At 41.3% G+C, this 12,530-nt stretch overlaps 1 pseudogene; it reads right to left on the bottom strand.

The window, feature by feature from the left end:
- Positions 1-365: 365 nt before the first annotated feature.
- LOC121452154 lies at positions 366-3,263 on the bottom strand (annotated as a pseudogene).
- Between the last annotated feature and the right edge of the window lie 9,267 nt (positions 3,264-12,530).

Below are 12,530 nucleotides of genomic sequence, written 5' to 3'. Positions count from 1 at the left end.
CATTTTAAAAAATTCTGTATCCAAAAGGTGCTTGGTGCTGTTCTTGATGGATCTGGTGTCTGTGTACATTCCAAATCACTTAAACAAAGCCATTACATAGTTGATAAATGTTTTAAAATAAATGGTTATCTATTTCTTAACTGCCTCTCAAGTTAGAAATTGTAATTACAGAAGTTCCAGAGGCTGGCTCTGTGTGTTTTATTATTTTTGTTGGTCTCCATCACAGATGGAATTTTTCACTGGTAATTCCTCAGAACTAAATCCATTCATAGGGAATTCAGAACAGTAAAAATAAATTTCACGTCATAGAGTAGGAAATGATAATAAAAAGGAGCCAAGGGATCCGGGACGCAGGCAAGCCCAGCTCAGTTCTCCACTGGTGTTGGGTTTTGCACAGGCTGGCTCATGATAACCTGTGCCACATAGTTCTTTGGGATCTTCAGCTCCTCTGGTTTCATGTTATCAGTGAGAGGCCTGCCAGAGAAGAAGCACTGTTGGCTGCCTGGCTCCCTGCCCCCCCCCCCTCTGTCGCATGTAAGCGCCTCTTCTCATGGAATACCGTGTGTGTGCTGCGCCCCACGAGCTTGTGATCTTTGCCTGTGGAGAGGCACAAACGGAGCTGAGACTTACGTCCAGAATTGGAAGGTGGCTCAGGGATATCCAGAGCCTCTATGTTACTCTTTTCCTCTATCAAGTTGATTGGTGGTGCCAAACAATAGACTGGCAGCTGGTATGGGTTCCCCAGTTCATCGTAGCACCGTGCCAGTTCATGATCATTGCTTTCAAAAGCGTCTGCTGCAGCCTTCAAGGCATCCCAGACCTCTTTCTGCCCTTCAAAAGCTGGTGCAGTGTCCCAAAATTCATCCCTCTTGCTGCGCAGTTGCCCATCTGTCATGAGATAATCGCTTTTCCATTTTGGTTTCTCCTTTTTCAAAGGCTGGTTACAACCTAGAGCAACTCCAATGCCGTCTGAGTTCTTGTTGAGGCTGCCGGAGGAGTCGTGTTGGGCGCCCACACACCCTCCCAAGCCGCCACTTCAGGGTGCTTGTCCCGACCGCCTCAGGCCGCATTATTATTTTTTGATTATTTTCTTTGTTCTCTTGTAATAATTTATTTTAGAAATTTGAACAATGAAGTCTTAATCTTCTGGAAAATCTACCCTATAATTAGTATTTTCATATTATTTATTTGGAAATAATTTTAAGTTAAAGAAATAACATTTTAGGATATATACATATATTCCTTATCATCATAGAGTAAGTCAATATTCTATTTTATATTTCCTTAGAATAAGTTATATTTATGTATCTACAGATCTAAGTATCTATCTATCTATCTATCTATCTACTTATCTATCTAATCTATCATCTCTATGAAACAAAAAATAATCTTTTCTTATTGATTTAATTGAGCTATACAGTTTTCTCTGCTCCTCTCCCTTCTTCTCCTCCCCTTCAACCCTCTCCTATGGTCCCCATGATTCCAATTTACTCAGGAGAGCTTGTCTTTTTCTATTTCCCATGTAGATTAGATCCATGTATGTCCTCATTGTAGTCTAGGTTCTCTGGGATTGTGATTTGTGGGTTGGTTTTCTTTGCTTTATGTTTAAAAAACACTTATGAATGAGTAAATATGATAATTATCTTTCTGAGTCTGGGTTACCTCACTCAATATGATGTTTTCTAGTTCCATCCATTTGCCAGCAAATTTCAAGATGTCATCATTTTTTTCTGCTGTGTAGTACTCCATTGTGTAAATTTTCCTTATCCATTCTTTGGTCAAGGGGCATTTAGGTTGTTTCCAGGTTCTGGCTATGACAAACAATGCTGCTATGAACATAGTTGAGCACATGTCCTTGTGGCACGATTGAGCATCCTTTGGATAATATCCAAAAGTGGTATTGCTGGGTCTTGAGGAAGGTTGTTTCCTAATTTTCTGAAAAATCTCCATACTGATAACCAAAGGGGCTATTCCAGCTTGCACTCCCACCAGCAATGCAGGAATGTTCAAGAGAACAAAAAAATTCAATAAAAATGGAATACAGACCTAAATAGAGAACTCTCAACAGAGGAATCTAAAATGGCTGAGAGACACTTAAGGAAATGCTCAATATCCTTAGCCATCAAAGAAATGCAAATCAAAACAACTCTGTGATTCCATCTTATGCCTGTAAGAATGGCCAAAATAAAAAACACTGATGACAATTTATGCTGGAGAGATTATAGGGTAGAGAGAACACTCCTGCATTGCTGGTGGGAGTGTCCCAGTGCTGAGAGCCTATTCTCTATGGAGAGATACCTTGCTCAGCTTAGAAATGGGGGAACAGGAGGCACTTGTTCCTGCCTCAAGAAGGTGATAGGACAGACTTAGTTGACTTCCCAGGGGAGGCCTTACCTTCTCTGAGGAGCAGATAGGGAGTGGAGTGGGAGGAAGGTGGAGAGAGAGGGAAGAGAGTAGGGAGGAGGAATGGGATTGGCACGTAAAAACAAACAAACAAACAACAACAACAACAACAAGTTTTCTCTTTGATGGATTTCTGCCTAGGTTGTTACTTTTTAGTCAGGGGGTGGGGGTAGGGTTCGTCACAGAAGCCTTTTGTCTTTCTCATCTCTGAGTCTGAAGTCATCAATACCACTACAGAAGTGTCCTTAGTCTTTATAGTCAGCAGGAGCACAGTTCATGGACTTCCACATGGTATTTGGTGACAGGACAGAATACAGACATCCACCTGGCCTCCAGTGTTAGCAAGAGCCACAGACCTCAGCATGGACTCCAGTGGCAATATGGACCACAGACACCAACATGGCTTCAGGTGGTAGCACAGACCATGGTCATCTGCATGGCCTTGTGTGGTAACATGGGCCCTAGCTGTAGCAGAACCATGACCCAAACATGCCCAGACATCCACATGACCTTTGTTGGTACCATGGGTCACAGGGTCACAGCCACCCAGATATGGCCACCGTGGCAGCACATGCGACGGATTCATACACATCAACATGGCCTCGGCTGAGGGGGCATAGCTCCGTTCTGAGCACCAACACTGTGCTCACTACTCTGTTCTTCCATCCTTCCCACTCCTCTTGCGCAGCTTTGTTGGTGGCAGTGGAAACGGCAGAGTGCCACTCAGTAGATTGTTTTGCCCACACAGCTCTACATGCAAAAGCTCTTTGCCAGGAGTCATTGTTCTGGCTCAAGATCTCTGGTCTCTGAAGTGCCCTAAATACCAGACCGTCGCTGCAAACGCCTTTGATAGCAGTCATGCTTCAGGCTCTCATCCTCGTGGCTGGTGGTGTGTAGTAATATGGGGCGGCAGGGCTGCGTCCCCCACACCCGGCCGCCCACATGGCTAGCTTATGCTCCGAAATAACAACACACAAACTGTATTCTTTTAATCACTGCTTGGCCCATTCTCTTCTAGGCTAATTCTCACATATTAATTTAGCCCATTCCTAATCATCTGTGTGTAGCACCCCAAGGTGCGCTTACCGGGGAGATTCCAGCCTAGTCCATCCTGGGTCCGAGCTTCATCCCGGGAGCAGGGCATGGCGTCTCTCTCAGGCGTCTGCTCCCGCAAGGAAAGCGGTCGAGTCTCCGAGCTCACTTCCTCTTCCTCCCAGCATTTTGTTCTGTTTACTCCTCCCACCTATCCTCTAACCAATAAAATGGGCCAGGGCAGTGCCTTTATTAGCCAATGACCTTCCTCCATCAGTGGTGTATTCCTGGATCTGGTTTTGCAGCCCTGGCTTCCCCTCTTGCTTCAGCAGCTTGTAGATGGAGTGGGTGCTGAGGCTGGCCAACTGCAAACACTGGATCTGGGTCCAGATGGCAGCCGAGTGGGTCAGGCTGCCCCACGAGGCAGGCTCTTCCAGGCTTGCTGATCCCCATGGCGGGTCACTTGGATTTTATTTTTAAAAAGATTAAATATTGGGCCAGCAAGATGGATTGGCATCTTAGGCCTGATGAACTAAGCCTGATCCCGTGGACCAACATGATGGGAGGAGAAAACTTTCCCCATGTTGTCCTCTTGCTTTCACGTGTGTGCGGTGACAGGTGCGCACTCCTTCACCGCATACCTGCACACATAAATAAATGTAATAAAGATAAATTAAAAAAATATAGACATTTCTTTTAGGTGGGAATAGAGCCAGGACCACATTCTAGGTGGGTCATCTTATTTATATTACTTTATAAATAGAAGTTCTAATTTCAGGCTTTTAAAAAATTTTATAACCAATTTCTAGCCCATTCCCTTTCCTATTTACTCTGGTGTGATCAATTACAGGGTCCACTCTAGGTGACTATATTATACTACAAATGAATATTTTTACAATATGGAGTTGATGGAAGAACTGAAAATTATCCCTTTCAAATACTTCCCTCTAGAGCTGCAATTACCCTTGCTACCTACAGGTGGCATTTTACACCACGAAATAGTTATTCTATTGTTTCCCCCCTTCATCAGAGGCAGCCACTGTAGTCTCCTCTGAACAAACTCTTCCTTGACCATAAACTTATTTTTGAGTGTCATAAACGATCGAGTTTGTCTGGAAAACTGCTCTTCTATTGAGAACTAATGACCAGACATTCAGCTTGTGCATTCACCTCACTGCATTCATAAATTGTGCTGGTACACAAATATGTTTGTTGTTGAAACTATTTCCCACAGCATGTGCTTTCCCCAAGGAGAGCTGGCTAGCTATTTGAATAGTTTCTCTTGGCTTCCTAAGACCAAGAGTGAACACATGGGCCAGGACAGCATCAGAGAAGTGTCCGAACTGTGAATTCTTCCTTCACAACACAGCTCACATATCCTGATCTGCCCACCTTCAAGAGCTTCTATAGCTTTCCTCCTTCAAAGCAATTCCTTATCCGTAGCTGTCCATCTTTAAAGTACTAGCTACTTTCTGTCCATGTTCTCGCCTCCCATTCTCCTGCATTAGTCTCCTACATCAGAACAATACTGCAATCGCTAAGGTCAACCAGTCACTCTTTAATAAAAAATGAAACAGGGGAATCACAACCCTCATTAATTCCTGAATAGAACTCCTATGCTCTGAACACTCTTCTAGGTACTAAGATGCTGCGTTGAACAAGACGGATGCAAGTCTCTGTTGTTGGAGGTCACTTGTTCTTTTCCCAGGCACACAGACTCCTGAAACTGTATTATTTAAATCTTGGCCAATCACTTAAGCATATTGCTAGCTAGCTCATATATCTTTGGTTAACCCATTTCAATTAATCTGTGTATCACCAAGTGGCTGTGGCTTACCAATAAGGTTCTGGTTGGCAGCTCATGTCTTTTCCCTCTGGCGGCTACATGGCCTCTTCAACTCTGCCTACTCTCTCTCTATATATCTCTTTCAGCCTGGCCATATTCTGTTAAGCCATTAGCCAAAAGCAGCTCCTTTATTCATTATCCAATGTAAGCAACATATATATGGAAGGACTTCCCACACCAATTCCCATTGTCATGGACACCAAGTGAGCATAAACAACAGATCTTGGCAAGTGTTAATGATGAAAATAAAGTTTGGCGGTAAGAGAAGACGAATCAGGTGTCCTTTCAGTTGTGTGGCCCAGAAAGCTCTTTCTAGGTGGTAAATGTCGAGTTGATGCTGCATCAACATGGAGCTACCATGAAGAGCCTCATCTTACTTAGCAGCAACTCTGGGCTGCTCACCCACATTCATCTCTTATATCTCTTAAAAGGTCTCCTCTGGCTGGGTGGTGGCAGTGCAAGCCTTTAATCCCAGCACTCAGGAGGCAGAGGCAGGCAGATCTCTGTGAGTTTGAGGCCAGCCTGGTCTACAGAGTGAGTTCCAGTACAGCCAGGACTGTTACATAGAGAAACCCTGCTTTGAAAAACAAAAAAAAAAAAAAAAAAAGGTCTCTTTTGATGAGCAAACAGTTCAGATTTCCTGGTCTTCTCTTGCTATCTCATTTGACTTTGTCATGAAAGTTTCTTTTCTTCTTCATTAGCCAAATCTTAAAATTTTGGTCTTCCTCATTCCATCGCCTCTTTCTTTCCTTCCTTCCTTCTTTCTTTCTTTCTTTCTTTCTTTCTTTTTGCTTTTAGAGACAGGGTTTCTCTGTGTAGTTTTGGAGACTGTCCTAGAACTGACTCTGTAGACCAGGCTGGCCTTGAACTAAAAGAGTTTTCTACCTTTCGAGTTGTGGGATTAAAGGTGTGCACTGCCACAGCCTGGCTTCCAAGTTCTTGAACAAACAATCTCAAATGCTGTTGTTTTTATAGATATGAGTCTGCAACTGCTCATAACTGGATCCTCATTTTTGCTTTAGATCTCCAGACCAAGTATCCTACTGTCTACAAAACTTAGATGTTTTAGAGGTATCAACACACAATGTCTTCTTCTTAGCTGATGCAAGTCAGGAGCTAGGAATTATGCCTGCATTGATATATGTGTTTATCAATTTCTCTCACAGGCTTGTAAACCTCAGTAAAGCAAAAGTCAGATTTAGTTTGTCTACCATTGTAACCTTATAATATACCTGTTAGAGGTGCTTCTTATATACTTGTTTGTAGTAATTAGGGGTGGCGGGGCTGCGTTCCCAGCACCCCGGCCGCCTGCCCGGCTTAGCTTATGCCCCGAAATAACAACACACAAACTGTATTCATTTAAACACTGCTTGGCCCATTCTCTTCTAGGCTAATTCTCACATATTAATTTAGCCCATTTCTAATCATCTGTGTTGTGCCCCTAGGTGCGCTTACCTAGGAAGATTCTAGCCTATGTCCATCCTGGGTCGGAGCTTCATAGCGTGCGTCTGCCCAGGAGCCAGGAGCATGGCTTCTTTCTCAGGCATCTGCTCCAGAGAGGAGAGCGGTCGAGTCTGCCCTCACTTCCTCTTCCTCCCAACATTTTGTTCTGTTTACTCCTCCCACCTATCTCTAACCAATGAGAGCCAAGCAGTTTCTTTTTTATTTAACCAATGACCTTCCTCCATCACTTGTTAAAAATTAAAAGCATATTTGGATGTATCCCTTATTTAATGAAAATTAATCTAATACACCCATCTACCCATCCACCTATTTAATCAATTTATATTATCTATCTAGGTCTGAAATGTGCCTATGTGAGCAAAAGGTCATATTTATATTTGAAATGACGTTTCACTCTGGTATACATATAACCACTTCTGCCTAAATAAATCAATATCCACATACAAGGACTATTTTGCAGAAAATACATATACCAATTAAAATTTTGTTTATTTAATGTGCACAGGTGTTTTGCCTGCACAAATGTCTGTCTGTGCAACACATTCATGTCTGATGACATGGAAAGCCAGAAGAGGGTGATATCCTGGGTCTAGAGCTACAGATGGTTGGGAGCCACTATGTAGGTGTTAGGACTTGAACCCAGGTCCTTTGGAAAAGAGGCTAGTGCTCTTAACCACTGAGCCATATCCCTAGCCCCACATACGTAACATTTTAGACTGGTCTCTACGACTCTCGTCTACGACAAATAGCGAGAGGAGCACTGTATTTTTCCTATTAACAAGTGAGTCAATTTTTTTTTTTTTGTTCTCAAGTGTATTCCTCGTGCCTTTCTTGCTTCACTGTGTATTTCAGGGGGTCAACTCGTGCAAAGTGTATTTTCTAGGCACTTCTGCTACCTGGTGTTTGCTTGCATTTGGCAGGAGGGAGTGAGAACTGGAGACGTCGTTCCGGTCCTGCTTGCAGTACGATCCCCTGAAGCCTTGTGATTTTGCTCCAGTTCCCCTCAAGCAGCTGGCACTGAGCTTGAACTCCCTGCCAAACTTATTCAACTGCTGGAGTTTGTTAATGATATCTCCTCCTCAGTGCTCTGGCGCAGACAATAACTTCCTGCACTTGCTAGTGTTTGGATTGCCATTGCTCTTGGCAACCTGGTTACTAACCCATGCATTAAATTTTCTCATTGGAAATACGTGGTAGAGATTTTTATCTTCTTGAATGGAGCCTGGCAGACACGAGCATCAAGAAGCAGGATATTGTGTTTTTTATTGATTTATGTTAGCCCTTGTTTTTGTCTGTGTGTCCGTCCATCCATCCATCCATCCATCCATCCATCTTTACCTATGTACATCTGTCTGAGATTTGTCTATGAGAGAAGCAAGGTCATATTCCAAAAAACTTTCTATTCATATACAAACTTAATATCAGATCATACTCAGACAAATGGCATACTTATGTGTTTTTATATTAGAAATTTATTTTTTGCAAATTTCAAAATAACTATATATCTGTCAACCAGTTAAAGTGTTATAAAAAATTCTCATCCTTTCTCTGTAGAGTCTAGCTCTATCTATCTTGAGCCGCTGTGTGTGTCATTCTAGTGATAAATATGTTCCATATATGTTTGAAATGGTGAGCATTATTTTCAATACTGAATTGTGGTTGTTTTAAAACTTTAATGGGTGGTACCTTATTGAATATCTCTTTGTGCAACTTGCTTTATTTTTTTCAACTGTGCATTTTAGAGTATTTTATGTGTTGTTATATATTGTCTAATCAATTAAACAACCCTATGATCTAGAATACTAAGCAAGTGTGACAGTTAATCTCAGTTGTCAGTTTGATGAGCTGTAGACTCCTAGCAGATGGGCTTCTGGGGATGCCCGTGGGGGGTTATCTAGGCTAAGTTAATTAGGATAGAAAGCCATGCCACTGTGAGTGACTCTGTTCTCTGGACTGGGATCCTGAAATGAATAAATGAAGAAAGTGAGCTGAGTACTTTGCAAACACAATGAGATGAGTCATTTCCAGCTATCGTTGCCTTGAATTCCCTGCCGTGATGTCCTATACCCTTGGACTGTGACTTAAAATAGACCCTTTTCCCTTAAGTTGCTTTTTTCAGGGTATTTTATTATAGCACTAGGGAAAAAGAATGTCCCTATACAGTTCATCTATCAATTTTCTTAACAACTGGTAGATAATTTCTTATTTATGTTATGTTATATCATGTCTTCTGTGAGGGTTCCTCTGGCATTGAATTTGAAGGTGTAAGGTACATAATCATTACTGCAGTTTGTGGTGGCCTCTTCTCTACTCTATCAGCAACACTTGAGATTTCTGGTTTACCCTAAGTCCTTGTCATATTTGATACTAATAGTCTTTCAAATTCAATAATGTGCCACCAAGTAATGTTTCCTCCATTGACAGACTGTGTATATCTTGGTAGTCCTATAAAATTATATTGCCTAGTGATGTTATAGCTACCTTACTTTGTATCAGTCACACAATAATGAAATTGTCTAGTGAAACATTCCATTTTCCAATGTGACAGAGCTTAAACTGTATCATATTATCTGATATAGAGCGTTACTTTATTATCTATTATGTATTTGAATTTCATCTTCTATGAATTGCTTGTATATTCTATGGTATGGTTTCATTGAATTGTTTTCTAATGACATGAAAATTGTATATATATATTTATGTAATAAACATACTTTATTACTCCTTTGTTGGATAGTCTTAGACATATTGTTTCTAGGTTCACAGTTCATCTTTTAACTTTACTCTTGGAATTCTTAATCTTGCAGTGTCTTTTATTTTAGTGTGTGCAGATTGGTCAGTTTTGTGTGTTCACAGGTCTTTTCTAATCTCAGCAGTCTGATGATATGTTTCTGTATTCTTTATGTTGGATACCTGATTTTCAGAACCAATTGCGTCAAGACTTTGTTGAAGAATTCATTCTAACCTTACCCTATTTTCTCTATCATAGAAATCATTTATTGTAAGTCTCTTAGTAAGGGCTGTAATATGTTTGTTTTCCTGTTTCTCCCTCTAAGTTCCAGCGATTTCACTGTTATAACCCCTGTGGTTGTATCTTTTTGATAGAAGGGAGGGAAAATCAGGACAGCTGATAGAATCTTTTACCATCTCCTTCTCCTCCCTCCTCCTTTAAAATCATCTTGAGAATTTTTGACTTCACACTTCAAAGTGAGTTTCATTTGAGCTTGTCAAAGTCTTTGCAGATTTGTTTAGCATCGAATCAAATCTATACTTTTAAGAGGATTATTGCTTTTAAATTCCGAAATAAAAAAGAATATATCAATAATTTCATTAGGATTATCTTTTAGCAAAGCTTCGGAATCCCCCCCCCCCCCCCCCCCCCACCATATATATTATACTTTGTGCTGGTGGTTAGCTTTTTTGGTCATCTGAGAAGAAGAAACCTTAGTTGAGAGAATGCCTCAATCAGATTAGCCTATATGCATGTCTGTGAAGGTGTTTTCTTGATTAATAATTGATGTAGGAGAGCCCAGCCCACTCTTCATAGTGACACTCCTGAACAGTGATTCTGGATTGTATGATAAAAGTGGATTGAGTAAGACTCGGGGAGCGAGCCAGTCAGCAACATTCTTCCATGGTATCTGCTTCAGTCCTGCCTCCAGGCTCCTGCTTTGAACTCATTCCTTGGCTTCCCTCATTGAAGAACTGCGACCTGTAAGCTGAAGTACCCCTTCCCCCAAGTTACTTTTGGTCATGGTGGCTTTATGACAGTAAGAGAGAGAAAATAGGAGAGGAATTGGTAGCAGGGAGGATGGTGCTGCTATGACAGACTGGTCTATGTTGTTGTGGGAGGACTGTATTTGGTTTAGGGACTTCAGACTAGAGAAGCCCCTGAGCATCCTGAGCTTAGTAAAATGTTAACGGGACTTTAGAAGGTAATGCTGAGAGCAGGGCAGAGGATGCAGGCTGGGACTGAGAAGTTTCAGATGAAAATTTGAGAGTCCTTCAAAGACTATTGGGGCTGTTCCCATGATACTTTGAACTAAGAATCATGGCTTCTGGTCATCTAGGCGTGCAGAATCAGCTGTGATTAAGAAGAGAGCTCTACCGCTGAAATGAGATCTTTGCATTACCAGGATGATCCATGCGGATCAGCTGTGACTAATAAGAGACCAGCATCAATGAGGTGAAATCTTCAGGGGAATAAATATTTTCTTAGCAGAACCGCACAGAACCTGTGTGGTCCAGAGAGGGCCAAGATTGTGTCTCAAGCTATAAGCCAAACTTTGTAACATGTAAGAATCTTCCATGTGTTACTAGTTTTGAAGGCGTGAAGGAGTCATGGAGAGCTGCTGAGGCTTGGCACCATGTGCCAGGCTTGGAGTCCTTGCCTAGAGGCCAAGTGGCCATTGGGAAAGGTTCAGTTTAAGTTTTAGTGGAAACTCTAGGACACTTGAGATGCCGGGACTGTGGAAAGACCACCATTGTCAGGTGTGACATGGAGCTGACTTGAGCCCATGAAATGAGCTGTGTGTGTTATGGATAGCAAAGCCCAAGAAGTGGAGCTTTTGAAGGCATTTGGTTCCCAGAAGACCACAACGGAGTACCAAATATTGGACACTGAATTATTTACACTATTCAGTTTCATTTTCTATGATTTGATTGTGATTCTGCTCTGGTCCTTCCCTCTTAGAATAAGAAGTATATATCTTGCTTTTGATTTTGCAAAATCCTTTTTACAGCTGACTTTTAAAGAGACACTGAAATTTAAAGAGAACTTGGACTTCTGTAGTATTGAGTTTCTTAAACATTATGAGACTTTTAAAGTTACACTATGTTTTTTATTATGCTATCAATGTTAACCTTACATCCTGGGGTCAAACAAGAAAGGCAAGGCAATTATGGTTCAATAGTAATGTGTTGGTGTGTAAAGTTGACAAGTTGACAAGGGGTCAGTTGTGCTGGTTAGTTTTTTTTTTTTTTTTTTTTTTTTTTTATCTTAACATAACCCAGAGTTGTCTGGAAAGAGGGAACTTTTCAACTGAGAAAATAGACGTTTTCTTCAATTTTTATCAAATTGTTCTGTAGGCAAGTCGATTAGGGTGTTTTCTTGATTAATGATTAGTGTGGGAGGGCTCAGCCCACTGTGGGTTGTTCTACCCCTGGGAAAAATAGTCTTAAGTAATACAAGCAAGCAAGCTGAGCAGCTCTGAGGAGCAAGGAAGGCAGCAATTAGCATTCTTCTGTTGTCTCTGCCTCAGTTCTTGCCTCCAGGTTCCTGCCTTGAATTCGTTACTTGGCTTCCCTCAATGAAGGGCTGACTATGACTTGTTAGGAGAACAGAACTGTTTGTTTTCCACATTGCTTTTGGTTTATTTATCAGAGAAATAGGAAAAACCAAAACCTAAACCAAAACAAAGTAGGATGTACTTATTCTGTGATAACGTTTAGTTTCAGGCCTATCGTAAATGTTGTCTTAGAAGTTATTTCTGAATACTTCTGGCATTCTAGAAGATGATCTATTTCTTTATATTGTTCTTATACCTAGCAGCTTTGTTGAACTTTTACAAAATGGACTTATTTTGTTAGATTAGTTCTGAGTGCATGGCAAAAATTGATCACTAAACACAGAGATTTCCATACATCCTGTCCCCCTTACATACACAGCTTCCCCCAATCCCTACCAGAGGGTACCATTATCACAGTTATTAAACTTAGGCTGTCATGTCCTCACCAGATGCAATGCAGTCTACTCTTATTGCTGTATATGCTATAGGTTTATACA

This window comes from Microtus oregoni, unplaced genomic scaffold, assembly GCF_018167655.1.
Source record: "Microtus oregoni isolate MIOR12 unplaced genomic scaffold, Mior012 000009F_ref0000495, whole genome shotgun sequence".
Taxonomy (NCBI): Eukaryota; Metazoa; Chordata; class Mammalia; order Rodentia; family Cricetidae; genus Microtus; species Microtus oregoni.
This window is presented reverse-complemented; position numbering and strand designations above follow the sequence as displayed.